Genomic DNA, 15288 nt, shown 5'->3' with positions numbered 1-15288 from the left:
CCTGATAGTCTATCAACGAGATTGATTCTATCTCAGTCTTAAGGATGCAATTCTTCATACCCAAAAGATACTGCCATTTGTAGCACTTGTTCTAAGGCAGCAAAAGCAGCAGGAAGGACCACTTTTACCTACAGCACAGGATTCCAGAGAGCACAGGATTCCAGAGATGTCTTAATTTTTATTAATGTTGGTTTCAATGGATGTTCCCCAGGTTTGTAATAAGATTTTAATATTGAGAAAATCTCCGTCTTTGGCTTTGCTTTTATCATGAGTCTGTCCTTAGTAGCAGCGCAATAAGTGACAAGTTACTTGACTCATCTAAGGTCCACATTCCTTCTGTTAAACATGGGAGGTGTTTGTGTGAACTGAATAAAGCAATGTGTGAAAAGGTATTTGGAAGGCTATGTAATTCTTTATAAATGGCAGGTATTGTATATGTTTATTTGAAATAAATTAATACATGCTTCACAATTAGGCTAGCCATAGTACTGATTAGCATGCTAGGAATACTATAATGATTAGCTCAGGTTAAGAGCACTCTCTGGAGTCAGACTGCCTGGATTCAAATCCTGGCTCCTCCACTTGAGCTGGGTGACCTTGAAAATTTTCTTAACCTGTGTCAGTCTTCTCAGCTGTAAAGTGGTGCTAATTAAAGTGCCTATTTCAAAGAGTGGTTTAGAGGACTTAATAGTTGATATATCTAAAGTACTTGGAACATTTCCTGGCATAGAGTAAGTGCTCATGAAATATTAGCTATTATCATCATCATTGTCATCATCTGAGGTAAAATTTGAACTATGAAAGTAAGTGATGAAGCTATTTGTAGGAGAGGACTGCTTTTACCTTGGAGTTTATTCTTTTATGCTTTTTGAAACCAAGTAATTACTTGTATTATTACATTACTACTACTTTTTTTTGAGACAGAGTCTCACTCTGTCACCCAGGCTGGAATGTGGTGGCATAATCTTGGCTCACTAAAACCTCCACTTCTGGAGTTCAAGTGATTGTCCTGCCTCAGTCTCCCAAGTAGCTGGGACTACAGGTGTGTGCCACCACGCCTTGTATTTTTAGTAGTGATGGGGTTATGCCATGTTGGCCAGGCTGGTCTTGAACTCCTGACCTCAGGTGATCTGCCCCCCTCGGCCTCCCACACTACTGGAATTACAGGCATGAGCCACCACACCCGGCCACATTACTATTACGTTTATTTGAAAATTATTCAAGCATTATGTCCACATGAGATGTGTGAGGTTTAAATGTGAATGTTGTCAATCGTAACAAAACTCCAGTATTTTTTTTCAAATAATATACATCTCTTTATTTTCAAAACAAACTAACTAGCTCAAATAGAAGCCTCCTGTAAGACTATGTCCCCTAGTCAAATTCTTTAGTTCAGCAAGACTAATCTATGAAGAATTTAGGCATTTGGAACCTCTACCTCTGAACTTGTACTTTACGGTTAAAACAATGTGACTTCCTTTGGCATTTAAATCTTTATGATAATTTTCAGTAAATATTATCCCTGAATAATTATTATGTGGTTTTTTTCAACATCTATAATTACCCAATTTGAAAATAAGTTAGAGATTCTCCCTAGCCGGAGTTGAACTTACATTGACCAAATTTATGAATGTCATTTCTTCATATCACTATGATTCAACCAAGACAGTTTGGAGAAGCAATCTGAAATATGTTTTCACTCCTCCTGGTAAATGAATAAGATAGAAAACTAACCTGACTTTTAAAATCATGTTTTAAAGACTACATAGAGCTCAAAGACATGTCCATGGTGTGGCATTAAATGAAAAAAAAAATTAAGTAAAATAATATTGTAATATTAAAAAAGCACTTTAATATAAAAAGTTCTTATGATAGATATAAAAATGATAGTAAAATGAGAGCAGGGATCAATTAATTCTAAGGTATGGATTATTTTCATATTTTTCCTTACACATAAGGACATATGTGACAATAATTTTAAATTTTCCTTTAAGCAATATAAATTATCATTATTATCTGGAATAGAAAACAGACAACAACAATATGACAACAATGAAATATTTTTCAGGTTTGGTTATTCTGAGTAAGTAGAAGATACAGATTTGTAATGCCTAAATTCTCACATTTCTAATCCTGCAGGCCAATTATTCTGGTAAGTGAAGAAGAGTATTTAGCATAAACACAGGCTAACCATTCTCTGACAAAAACAATTTAGTCTGAATGCGATTTTCTAATTCACCAGGAATTTGCTACAATGTGCTCTGAAGAAATGGATTGGAAATAAATAAACAAATAAATAAATAAATAATTCCACAGGAGGAAAAAAAGCATTCTGAAAGGATCAGGATTTTCAAAGGTAGGTTATTGGGGAAGGGCGTTTGGAGTTTGAGGGAAGTTTTCTGGTATTATTTGAATACAAAAGAGAAAAAAAGTGAGAAGAGGAAATGTATTGCTTTAGAGGAGAATTAAGTTAGATTTCTATAAAAATAACCAGAGATAGACTTAGCCTGTGTCAGTGTTCCATGCTTTCCACTCCTGACATTCCCTAATCTTGCTTAATACTAACATGCATTTCCAAACCATGAGATGCTTGAATGCCCCCAGCCCAGAAGCCCTTCTTTTCTCTGCTTTGACTGCAGGGGCTGACTCTGCTTGTATGTTCCACTCTGCCAGGTCTGCCCTATACCTTCTCTTTGATGAACAAAGAGCCACTGAAGATCACTCTAAGGGAGCAGAAAAATCTTCATTTTTACACTCTTTACTAGGCTCTGCCAGGTGCCCTGGGTATTGGACAGTTTCAGATAGTAGAAATTATGAGCCATAATAGGTGGACTGTACACGTGGGAGCAAAAATGTGATAACAATGATTTCAGATGTGAAAGGGAGGGAAGGAAACCAATGCCATTACGTTAGTCTCTTTATTCATCCTATTTGTTGAGTTCCCACTATATAATATTGTGGTAGGTGGAGAAAAGAATATAAGATGCACAAGACTGTTCTACTCGTGATAAGGCAGAGTAGTCTCACAAAAGCCAAATCTTCTTATAGATAACTATAAACTCTGGACAAAAATACAAAAAAAAAAAGAAAAAAAAAAACAAAAAAAAACCACTATCTGGGGGCTCTGGAGAGTAAGCAAAAACAGTAAATTTGAAGAGGAGACAAAATTTTTTAAAAAGATGTCACAGAGAGTGCCTCCCATCTCTATGGCTTTAGCCTGAGTGTAGTCTGATGCCACAGTGTGGCTTGACTGTGGGTGCTGAAGCTCCCTTGGAAACCAGCCATCTTCCTCACTTGAAAAGGACCCAGCTTGGGGAAGCTCCAGCTGCTGACAAATGAGAGGCTATCCTAAAAAGAAGAGAAATGGAGCAGAACAGGGCCAGTGTCTGTGTGTAAAGCCTAATAAAGGTCCTGAACCAGGGTCCTGCATGATCAGACAGACTGCAGGCAGCCTAGCTAACAAAAAAATAAAAAGAAAATTGTATTAGTCTCTTTTCACACTGCTATAAAGAAATGCATGCATGCAGGGCTTGAAACCTAGATGACAGGTTGATAGGTGCAGCAAACCACCATGGCACATGTATACCTGTGTAACAAACATGCACATTCTGCACATGTATCCCAGAACTTAAAGTATAATGAAAAAAGAAAGTAAAGAAAGAAAAGAAAAGAAAGAAAGAAGAAAGAAAGAGAGAGAAAGAAAGAGAGAAAGAGAGAGAGAGAAAGAAGGAAGGAAGGAAGGAAAGAAAGAAGGAAGGAAGGAGAGAGAGAAAAAGAAAGAAAGAAAGAAAAGAAAGAAAAGAAAAGAAAGAAGAAAAAGAAAGAAAGAAAGGAAGGAAAGAAAGAAGAAAAGAAAAAGAAAGACAGAAAGACAGACAGAAAGAAAAGAAAGAAAAAAAAGAAAGAAAGAAAGAAAGAGAGAGAAAGAAAGAAAGAGGGAAGGAAGGAAGGAAGGAAGGAGAGACAGAAAGAAAGAAAGGCAGGAAGAAAGCAAAGAAAGAAAGAGAAGAAAGCAAAGAAAGAAAGAAAGAAAGACAGAAAGAAAGAAAGAAAGGGAAAGAAAGAAAGAAAGAAAGAACGAAAGAAAAGAGAGAAAGAGAGGGAGGGAGGGAGGGAAGGAACGGCCTGAGACTGGATAACTTACAAAGGAAAGAAGTTTAATTGACTCACAATTCCGCATGACTGGGGAGACATGAGGAAATTTACAATTATGGAGGAAGGGGAAGCAGGCACCTTCTTCACAAGGCAGCAGAAGAAAGAAGCAGGAAGGAAGAACTTCCAAACATTTATAAAATAATCAGTTCTTGTGAGAACTCACTCACTAGCATGAGAACAGCACAGGGAAGACCACCCCCATTATCAAATCGCCTCCCACTACGTCCCTACCTGATAACGTGGTGATTTTGGCAATTACAATTCGAGATGAGATTTGGGTGGGGACACAGAACCAAACCATATCAGAAATGAACTGAAATTTGAGCCACCAGTCACCTTAGGCAAGAGAGTGTTCACAGTTAGAGAAATGGTCTCCAAGCTTTTCTCTTCCAATCTTTGTGAGGCAGCCTTCAGGGAAAAGTGGCACTTTGCTCCCCATTGAATTTCTCATCTCCCTTCAGCATATATTTGAACAAGAAAAAAGAAACTGAAGAGGGAAGACCAGGGAAAGAGAGGTGGCAGTGGTGCAGGAAGCCTGCACTCCCTGTGTCTGGCATAAAAGGAGAAACGCATTTCCTGAGAACCAATAGCCAGACTGGGTCTATTTTGGGGATATCGGGCCCGGGTAGCAGGCCCAGGTAGAAGGCTGAGATGAGCACATCAAGAGATGAGGACTGAGGCTGAAGTTGAGAAGAGTCATGTTAGAAGACATCTTATGCCTCCACAAGGAGGCAGCATTAAACACCAGCTATGCAACAGTCATCACCAGCCAATGAAGGTCTTATAGCGTAATCTGTTAAGAGAAAATCTTTAAACCCCTTTCTTTGTCTCCAGCCCCCAACCTTCAACATATCCGAGGATCGAAGGCCTGAATAAAGCAGCATCACAGAAGTGTGAGAACAGCCTTTCCCCATTCTCCAGTGTGGATCCATGAGCCAGGAGTCAGGCCTGCACTTGGAGGAGCAGAAGTGCTTTTGTGAGGACAAGCAAGAACGTCTTGTAATTTCAACTACCCTTAAAGTTGTTTCAGGGTTCCCTGATAATGAGCTAACTGATACTGGGACTTCCCTTCTCCATCCCCCAAGGAAAAGCTGCCTTCCAACTCAACACCTCACAGAACCAGGGCCCCCTAATACCCCTAGGTGTGGGCAGCTGGTATTCACCAGCATTCCCCTAACACCCAGCACCTAAGCTAAGAATGCTTGGGGCCTGAACCCCAAATGTTTATTCAGCCATGTAAAGTCACTTGCACATTTGTCCTATAAAAACGGAAAGCAACAGAAAGTTTTTCTCCTCTTGGAGCAGAGCCCCACAGTGAATCTAGCAATGCACTGGCTCAAACATGCCCACTTTTCAGCAGGAAGCTGAAAGAAATAGGATCCATGCGTCTGCTAAAATTTCTATCTCTGAGTTTCTACCTAAACTAAGTGATACTTTCTGTTATTCCCAGTCACATCAAAATAAATGTGAGATTCAAATTTTAAACTGGGCTATACTGTAACAAATTAGACTTGACTCTTTTTGTTTTGTTTTGTTTAAATAACAGAAAGTGACTAGAAAACTATAGGATCCACCCAAGGTGCTAAGACATGGCAAAGTGAGACCAAACATAACACAACAAATAGTTGGAGACAAAATAAAAGCATTTTACATTTGTGCACTATAATGTTCAGGCTATTCAACACACTGATTTCACATATACAGTCCCATTTATTGCCAACAATAACCCTGCAAAGTAGGTACTATTATTGGGCACATTTTACATATAAAATGACTTAAAATTAGAGGAGGTAGTATATATTTTCCTAATTTTTGGAAGCCCAGCATCTAAAGCCCTTTTCTAGCTTGAAGAATGCCCTGCCTTATGAGTGAGTCTTGCTGGAAACAAGACACCAGATTCCAATATAAAAATTGAAAATACCAAATACTTTTCCCATATTCCCTGATAACTATCACACTGACATTAGAAGAGTCTCCACCAACAGATGTGTGCATGCGAGTTTTTCCCAGAATCTAAAGATACAAAGAAAGAGGACTTTTGCGGGAAACCACCCTGGTGAAAACGCCAGTGGAAGTCCTACACTGCATCTGATTTCCAGTGGCAAGAATTTCAGTGGCTGCAGCAGTGATGCCCAGTGCTCCGTGACTATGGGTTGGCAATGTACACAAACTGGTTGGGCCACTGCAGATGAAAGAGATGGCTTCAAGTGGTCAGTTATGTGTCTTGATTGGTAATGTGGCCATTGGCTGGGTAATGTCCACACTGCTTCTCTGGCCCTTTTGAAGTGTCTGTTGGCCATAATAACTAGATTTATTTTCCAATTAAATTAGCTAGAATTAGGTTCTGACTGACTTAGGATAAGTAATTGCTCTCTGATCACACATAGAGCAAATGATGGAGCTGGAATTCCAGTCTTCACTAGGTCACACTGAATGATGAGATAATGTTATGGGCTGAATTCATATGTTGAAGTCCTCATCTCCAGAACCTCAGAATGTCTATATTTGGAGAAGAGTTTTTAATGTAATTCAGTGAAAGTGAGGTCAGTGGGGTGGCTATAATTCAATATGACCTGAATCCTTATGAGAAGAGAAAATCTGGACACAGAAATCTGTGTGGGAGGCCATGTGAAGACACAAGGAGAAAGCAGCCATCTGTGAGCCAAAGAGAAAGGCCTCAAAAGAAACCAGCCCTGCAAACACCTTGTAATTGGACATCTAGCCTTCAGAACTGTGAAACAAGAGATTTCTGTTATTTAAGCCACCCAGTCTATGGTATTTTGTTATGGCAGTCCTAGTAAACTAATACCAGGAATGAGGAATATGAAAGAATTTAAGATGATCTCCAAGTTGCTCAATGAGGTGATTTGAGAAAAGATGAAGGGTATGAGAGGAGTAGCCATTGCAGAAGGAGAACAAGATCATGAATTCAATTTAGAAAACTTTGATTTTGAGACCTCTGCAGCAGAAAGTAAGAGAAAGCTTCAAAGGCCTAGCTTCTTTTATGGAGTCCTGGGAGAGTCCTAAAGTTAAGGAATAGAGAGAAAAGGCACCTCTGGATACCTACTGGCATTGGATCCAGCTCTGAGTTTTTTACTTTCTGGGCTTCGGAATGACAAAGCAGGTTTATGCACAGAGTTTTTCAATAAGCAAGTCCCCACTGAAGGTCACAGGCCTATTTCAGCAGCTGGAGGAACCACAGTCAGCAGTATTGGGCCATGCAAGTGAACGGTTCTTCACTGGTGAGGGGTGTTACCTTATTGAGAAGATGAAGTTTTCATCCAGCATTAAGCCTATGGCTATAATTCAGGGATGAGACAAGGGTGTTTGCATTTGTTAGCATGAAGACAAACAAATCCAACATCCTTAGGTCAGAATTTCAGCTTAACATGGTGTCTTGTGCTTGAATATCCTTTGCAACCTCTCCTGACTTTCCACTTTCCAAAGTGAGTCTTTTAAAATGCTCACGTTTTGGCTCAGGCCTGTAATCCCAGCACTTTGGGAGGCTGAGGTGGGCGGATCACGAGATCAGGAGATCAAGACCACAGTAAAACCCCGTCTCTACTAAAAATACAAAAAATTAGCCGGGCATGGTGGCGGGCACCTGTAGTCCCAGCTACTCGGGAGGCTGAGGCAGGAGAATGACGTGAACCCCGAAGGCGGAGCTTGCAGTGAGCAGAGATTGCGCCACTGCACTCCAGCCTGGGCGACACGGCGAGACTCCGTCTCAAAAAAAAAAAAAAAAAAAAAAAAGGCCACATTTATTGGTCTTATGCCTATAAAAAAAGTCTATGTGGACAACCACTCGTTGATTTAATAAATAATGCTTAAGTGCTTACTCTGTGCCAGGATTCTGAAAGGCACTGTGGGTAAATGGTAGGCAAATCTAAACCTGGTCCTGCCTTCAGAGAGTCTACTGTTTGAACAGAAAAAGAGAAGAGAATGAGGCCAAACAAGAGGTTGTTCACCTGAGGAAATGGATGGGAGGTGGGCAAGACTACCTGGCAGAGGCTCACCTGGCTGAGTACCTACGAAATTGCCATGGATGATCTCAAAATTCAAAGAAAAGTCCTGTTCATATAAATAAAAACCTTGAAAACACAAATTCGTAGGCAAATGGCTGAGAGGCCACATAAATTACTTTTAGTGAAAACAACAAATAATATTAGTATTATTTCTGTTTTAGTATTCAAGGCAGTGGTGATGGGAACTGGAGGGCATGAGAATCAGGGCAAAGAGAATTACTGAAAGAGTAAAACTATCTTAAAGATGTGAGGTTGGCCACTGATGGAGAGGACAAGCAGGACAGGGCTCGGGGGACCAAAGTCCAGCTGCACTGACTCCATTCAGCTCTGCTCTGTTCATCCTCATCCCAAACCTGTCCCCATCCCCAGACAAATAGAAGCTGTGGACAAAGATTGTTTTTGCCCTCCACATCTCCAATACTCTCCTTTTAAGCGACTGCAACCAACCAACCCAACAAAAGAACTTGCTTAACATATTAGTAGTATCTTAAATGATGCAATTTTATCTTGTCCATGAAATAGCTGCAATTAAAACAAATTATCTCTTTCCATTCATAGCTTAATTCATATAGCACATCTGATAGAGCCTTTTTAAATGCTCACTTTTATTGGTCTTATTTCAGAATTAATTCATGTTTATAGTCTAGCATTTAGAAAATTCCAAGGCAAAGCAAGGCTACATTCGTGTCTTGGTGCCTCTTGGTGTCTCCAGTGCCCCATGCCGCAGCTGCACAGAGGACATTAAGCATTGAACACAGAGAACTAAACCACTTAAGGAACCACCCATAATCTCAATACCAATAGATACTTACCCTCACTTTTTTGATATGTTTTTTCCAGTCACTTGTGTGTGTAAGCATACATACAAAAACAGGTGTGTGTGTGTGTGTGTGTGTGTGTGTAAAAACGTGTGTTTACAGAGTTCATTTTACAGGAAAGCACAAAGTCAGATAGTTGTTATAGGGCACCTATGGTAAATGTCATAGGAGACTAAAGATGAGATGAAAACTTTGGGACCACCATTCTTAATCATCCTAATACTTGATCTTTCCATGGCTACGCTGAGATAGAATAAATGGCTTTTGTAAAACACTTACTTAAACCTCATCTCCTTAATTGAGGTATCCTGCTTTCTTACCCTTATTTATATGTCTAAGTCAGGGAGAAACATCCCATTATATCACAAATAAGATTAAAGGTAGTTGTAATTAAATTTCACCATGTGCCCTGAGTTTTCCCACCTGAGAATTATAAGAAAAAAAATCAAAAGGTCTTCTCCTCTTACTAGACTACTCACCAAATGGTCATTACATTTTCCTGTAGGCTGCAGATAAAATCTCTCAATCATAAGACTCCCAGTCACCAAGTGAGAAAACACCACTCTAGGGTCCAGGAATGTGTAGGCAATTGAAGACTTTCTCTTTTAAGAATGGCAGCTCATCAGGCTGAGTGTCCAAGAACATAATGAAAAAATTGTGGTATATTTACACTGGGGGATATGCCAGATTAAAAAACGAACACATTTGAGTTACACATAGCAACGTGGATAAATCTCTAATGCAGAATTTTAATAAGAAAAAGGCAGATTGCAGAATTATAGGTGCAGTATAATACCATGTATATAAAGTTTAAACACAAAAACATGCTATATATCTTTTACGGATATATCCATGTGCAGTAAAAAATATAAAATATGCATGAGAATGACAAAGACAAATTTTAGAGGATTTATTACCTTAGGGAGAAAAGGAAATGGCATCACAAGGATTACGAGATTTGAATTGAATCTACAATATTTTATTCCTTAAGCTGAGTAGCGGGTACATGGGTGTTCATATACTCAAAACCATTTTTGGCGCATGAAATATTTTAAAATTTTTTAAAAAGCTAGATAATATGATTGACATCTTCAGGTACTTGAAGATCTGGCATGTTGATGATGGAAAGTATCCTATGACTAGTAGGTAAAGCTATTATGAAGGCAAATTTTAGGTCATTCTTAGGAAAAACCTAAAAGGGCTGTCTAAAAATGAACAGTGTCTTCTGTGTGATTAAGGAGTAAACCAGAGTTAAGGTCTTCGGAGGTAGCAAATCACAGTGCAAGCAGAGTTCACTTGTCTTTGTCTTGAAAGCAAAGATTTCTTTTCTCTTGCAAAATTCCCGGGACATATGCTGATAAAGCTTTACATCTCAGCAGCGTCGCTCCAAATGCCCTTTTTTCAGTTGGTGTCATTGGAAGCCCCTAAACCCTATTTAACTTCAGTGCCATTGACTGACACTTCCTGCCACTTACATCACTGCCATTTGGCAGTGCCCGAGTCGGACAGATCTGCGACCTGGTTCTGCATTATTGTCATTCTTTGTGCCAGTCATAAGGATTCACTGGCACCCCTCTGAGATTAGGAGTTCTCCAGGTCTGGAGATATTAAAAAAGAGAGAGATGGTCAGGGACGCTATAGAAGGGATTTTAGTAGTCTTTGGTATGCTGGAGCACATAACCTTTGAGTATGGATTTCCATGTTCATTTAATCAAGAAATGTTTAATGAGTGTTTACTTTGTGCAAGGCACCTTGCTTGTTAAGCTTCTGTTGGTCTAGAATTTGTCTTTGAAAATGTGTCTCTAACTTTACAGAAATGAAAATTGAGACACGATGGGAAAACTTATTTTAAGTAAACAATAAGGCAGGCAGGCAGGCTGCGGTTTGCAGACCGACCACTTCTAGCCTTATTGCCAAGAGCGCTATGAGAGTCACAGGAACATTTTGGAGATAATGTTACATTCACAGACTTGTACATGTCTTACAGTGGAAGACACCCCAGAGGTTATCCAATTCAAATACTTCATTTTACAGATGAGGAAACAAAAGCCTAGGGAGGTTTGTGGCTAAGTGATTGTAGAATCTATTCTCAGATATGGTATTTCCTTCCCAACCTTGAAAGTTACGTTCCTGAAAACCTCCATGGAAGGAGAAATTACATTTGAGGAACTTACGACCTTAGGAAGAAAACAGAGTTTGGGGAGTAAGATAGTGAGTGAATCTGAGAAAGTTATCATCGTTGTTTTATATCTACTGACAAAATAATGTAGGTACCATTGATACCCACTTTATTTTATGCTGAACACATTTGTAATGATGAATCTTGTACAGGTGATTTTATTTACTTCTTAGAATTCCTTATTAACAATTCTCTAGGCTCTCTCTCTATACAATTTTTGTAAAACTTCTTGTGAGTCATTGCCTTTTTGTGTAAATACTGGTTACAATGGGTTGTTTTCTGTTTCAGGTCCTGTTGTCTCTGCCTTTTTGTGCCTTTGACATTATCATTGTAACTTACAACTTCTAACCTCTACTCTCACTCAGCTTGGTTGTTTCCTGATTCCTCTCGCTCCTTCTTGCTGTGCCTTCTCTCTGCTGTCCTTTAATTGTAGCTGCTCACCAGGACTATGCTGTAAACCTTCACCTCCTCTCACTGTTTACTCTCCCTATGTAACTATCATGTTTGATAATGAGGTCCTGCTGAATAAGCCTGCTTGCTATCTTTCCAGGCTGTGCTCTCCCACTCCTGCAGCTACTGCCTTAATTCAGGTTATCACTGTCTCTCACTAGGACCCCTGCACTAATCTCCTTGATTGGTCAAAGGTTTCATTATTTGCATTGTGCTCTGAGTGAAATTTTCTTATGATGGCTTACAGTTCCCAGTGGCTGCATGTGCCTTAGAACACTAACTTCCTAAGCATTTCATCCAAGACCCTCCACCTTAGCTCTTGTACCCTTTACTCCAGCCATATTTTTCGACCCTACTTGATGGCCTAATGTACCAGACTATTTGGCATCTTCATGCCTTTGTGAAGTGACTTTCCTTCACCAGGAATGCCCTTCACTCTGCCCCTCTCACGCTACCCATTTCCCCTCCCACGTGCAATCACCTGCCTGGTGAACATCTACTCTTCCTCGAAAACTTTGCTCATACCATCACCTCTCCCTTGGAGGTACCACTTCCTACTCCTACTTTCTGCTCATCTCGTACCTCGTTAAAGAGAATAGGAGGTTCCCACCACAAAATCTGAAAGCCTCCTGCCGCAAAACCCGTCTTCTTCCCTCTGTGCAATTGAATGTGACTCCTTGTAATCAAATGCTCATCCCTCAATTCATGTTGGGAATCCCATCCCTCTCACTTTCTCAAGAAGTTCAATGCTTCTGTCAGACTGTCTCCAGTCAATTATTCCCATCAGCATATAAACATAATCCAGTATTACTGTCCTAAACCAATACTCCATATTGAGCCACATCCCTTTCCAGCTACCATTCATTCTTTTCTCTCTTTCACAAAACTCCATAAAATAGTTGTGTACACACAGCACTTTTATGTTTTCACTTCACAGTCACTTTGGAATTCACTTCAAATTGGCATTCACCCACATGACCCAGTTGGTCACTAATGACCTTTATATTGCTATGTCCACATTTTCATCTCACTAGAACTCTCAGCAACATCCAACAATTGACCATTCTCTTCTCAAAATTGGCCATTCTCTTCTCAAAATTGTTCTTGGCTTACATGATTCCATATTTCCCTGGTCTTTTATCTGCTTCTGTACCTGCTCCTCCTAATCCTCTGTTGTGTCTTTTCTTCCACTTTCTATAATACCTCTAAGTATTGATCAGTATTCTGCTCTGAACCCCATGCCTTATGTTTCCATAAATAATCTCATTCATATGGCTTAAGATACCAATTCCAAGCCAATGACTCCTATGTCTGTATCTCTAGTCCTAACCTCTCCTCTGACCTCCTGACTTATACACTTGTCTTTATAACACCCACTTATGAATGCTTCATGGACATCTCACATAAATATATCCAAGACTGCATTTTTATTTCCCTCCAAAAACCTAGTCCTCCTTCCAGCCTCCCCCCTCCCTTTTTTTTGGCAACATTATCTGCCCTGTTGATCAGGCCTGGATTCTGGGAGTCATTAATTCTTTCTCCCTGTCTTTCTTCCTCTAGTCCAATTCATCACTAAGTCTAATCATCTGTCTCCTAAATGCATCATAAGGAAATCCACTTTTCTTTATTGTTACTGCCACATTGTAGTTTGATCTACTATTATTTTAAACTTAACAACCACAATACCTTCAAACTGATCTCCATGCGCACAGAACACAGTGACTCTCATCCTTAACTGAATCTCTACACAGCCACAGAAACAGTGTTTCTTGAAACATAAATCCCAGCATGACACTGCCTGACATGCAATCTCTCTCTGCACTTTGTCTTAGTTGGGACACACCAGTGTTGCTATAAGTCATGTTGGTCAACCTCCTGCCCCATACCCTGAGCTCATCTTACATCAGCGAGTCCTCACTCTCCACTCTCTAGACTGACTCCTGACATTTTCTCAAGCAAGTTGATTTCTTTCTCATCTTAATCCTTCACATGTGGTACCATGGTGCTTCTCGAGTTTAGAACTCCACTCTCCCTTATGTTCTCATAAAGGATTCATATGTCCTTTAGGTCTTGGCTTAAATGCCATCTTTTCAGAGAAGCCTTCCCTGGCAACCTTATCTAAGTCAGTCTTCCATTGTTATATTGTTATATTGTTATATTTATTTGCTTTGTTTCTTGCTACTTCTTCTACTTGACTCAGTAGAAGGCTGTGCATAATTGACCAAAATCTACACAGTGTTTGTCAGAGTGCTAGTCACCTATTAGTACTAAAGAATTATTTGTTGAATAACTTAATGATTTTTTGCAGTCACACAAGTGTTGTTTTGATTGACTGAAAATAAATTGCCTAAGATGACATGAAAGATCAAAGAGTGAAGAGTGGAAGATAGCACCACTTTGGGTTAAAAGTTTACTTAAGTCAGCAACTCCTCAAGAAACAGCTGCCAGCATTCCTGGAACTATTATGCCCTGGTCTACTTGTAGCCTGTTTGTATTCCAGCCTACTTTGGCACCTTGTCGTCTCTGCTTACTGACTTTCTGCATAAGAGTAAAATAGAAAGTGACTTGGAACGATGAATACCTAAAGTGTGACATGTAAAAAAACATCCTCAGAAAAACTAATATCCTGGTTATTTTTGAATGTGCTAAGAGACTCTTTTTTTTAATGTTGTTTTTTATTTTGAATATAGAGCACATTGAGGTTTAAAATGGAAAATTCTATTAAAAAGTAAAAGGTGTACGTTTAGATATCTTACAATTACCTCTGCCTCTGTCCCTCCCATTCCTTATGGGAAACTAATATTTAGTAGAGTTTTATATTTCTTCTGCTATCTATTTGGGCAAATATAAACAAATGCAAATATAATTTTCCCTTTTCTTCCATTTTTATTCAAAATATGATAAATCATATGCACAATTTTGTATCTTATCTTTTTTACTTAATATATTCTGGAAAACCTTCTATATTAGTATACAAAGATTATCCTCTTTTTTCACAGCTGCATAATATTCCAACATGTGGCTATATCAAAGATTATTTAACCAGTACCCCAAGATGGACATTTGGAGTGTTCCCAATCTTTTGTGAGGAATGACTATGCATGTAAAAATTCCCAGAAGCTAAACTGATTGACCAATGTATAATGCATTTTAAAATTTTTATAAATATTGTTAGCCAGGTATGAGAGAGTCTTTTTTTCCCACAGCCTTTACAATAAAATGTGTCACCAAAGTTTTGACTTTTTTCTATTTCAATTGGTAAAACCTGACATTTCAATGTAGGTTTTATTTGAATTTATTATTATGAGTATGGTTGAGCATCCAATTTATATATTCACTTTTTCTGTGAATTAACAATTCATGCTTTTGCCCATTTTTAACTTGATTATTCTAGCTTGTTTTTCCATATCAACTTCAGATTCAGCTGGTAAAGTTCCACCAAAAAAAAATTTTGTAGTTTTATTGAGATTGCATTAAATATATCAATTAACTCAAAAATAAACTTTTCTTAATAATGTAGAGTCTTCCTACCCTAGAACTTGGTAAATTTTTCTGTTTGTTCAAGCCTACATTGTGTGTACATCAAGTGAATTTTATAGTTCTCTTCATATAGCTGTCTACAGTTCTAGCTGTTTTCCATAAATATTTTATGTCTTTTGCT

This window comes from Hylobates moloch, unplaced genomic scaffold, assembly GCF_009828535.3.
Source record: "Hylobates moloch isolate HMO894 unplaced genomic scaffold, HMol_V3 SCAFFOLD_5, whole genome shotgun sequence".
In the NCBI taxonomy this organism is placed as follows: domain Eukaryota; kingdom Metazoa; phylum Chordata; class Mammalia; order Primates; family Hylobatidae; genus Hylobates; species Hylobates moloch.
This window is presented reverse-complemented; position numbering follows the sequence as displayed.